We start from the raw sequence: 1,348 nt of genomic DNA on the forward strand, positions 1-1,348 counted from the left end.
GTAGATCAATTTTACAAAATTAAATTAATTTTATCAATTTTGGGTTGCAATCAGAGTCTTTGATTAATTCTTGACAAGGGCAATAAGAATTGGTCTCCATTTTTAGCCGTGGTATATATATATAAGTTATGGTTCGATCGTAACCCTATCCCTCACAAAATTTAAATATTCCACCAACTACATTTGGTGACCAAGTTTAAACTTGCAACAGTAACAGAAAGCCAATTTAAACTATATCATCAAGTCTGTAATATTGAGACAAAGTCTAAAGGTCAACTTTGATTTAGTTTACAATCTTTACATTATAAAATAATATTACAGGAACAACGTAACAACTGGATACAAAACCAAGTGGACGAGATAAAACCGAAACATTTGCTTTTTCTTTTTCATATGGAGCATCTACTTAGTCTACTCTTTGATCAAGCATGCAAATTAAATAATGGTTCCTCATCAAATAAAGAACTAATTACGGTAAAGATAAACCGCAAACCAATTCAATGTTTCATCCTTATAAATACCAAGCCTAACACGAATCAAAATGCAATTCTACAAGTGATTAAATAGCAGAATCATTTAAGAGTAGCTCTAAGAAGAAGAAAAAAAATATGAAGGTTGTGTACTTCCTTGTTGCCATCTTGGCTTTGACATCCTCTCTTGTCTCTCTGCTTATGACCCTAGTCCTCTTCAAGATTTTTGTGTGGCAGCCAAAGAAAAAGATGGTGGTATGTCTAAACATTCCTCAATACGATATTTAAGCATGTTGCATTTTTGCAAAGACCTTAAGCTTGCCAAACTTGAAGATTTCTTCTTACATGTGGAATCCGGGAACACTGACAACACAAATAATGCACAAGTTAGTCTGTTGATCAACTATCACGACTAAACAAGCTTGGCATATCTTTGGCCGACGTTATAAAAAAATTTCATGACTGATGTTACTGAGAAAATAATCCTAACCAATAAAATCTAAAAAAGTCTGAACTGATATCGACAAAAAATAACTTTAATTAACAATATACAAAAAAAAAAGTTTGATAAAAAAAATCTCAGTTAACGTCAGTAAAAAATAACTTATGTCAATATTGGTCATAAAAACTTTGGTTATATATTGAGAGTATCTCTGAAAAAAGAATTTCAAATTCGATATTTTTTTAGAAAATTTGAAATCTAACTATTTTAATAAATCAAAATGATTTATAAAAATATCAAAAATTAAATCTCATTTCAAATACTCTTTCCAAACAAACTATTAAATTTCCTTTAAAAAAATGAATTCTCCTATTGAAATTGCTACATCCAAACACACTATACATGTAACATATTTTGACGGGAGCCTAGCTTGTGA

Source organism: Glycine max, chromosome 16 (assembly GCF_000004515.6).
Source record: "Glycine max cultivar Williams 82 chromosome 16, Glycine_max_v4.0, whole genome shotgun sequence".
NCBI classification, from domain to species: Eukaryota; Viridiplantae; Streptophyta; class Magnoliopsida; order Fabales; family Fabaceae; genus Glycine; species Glycine max.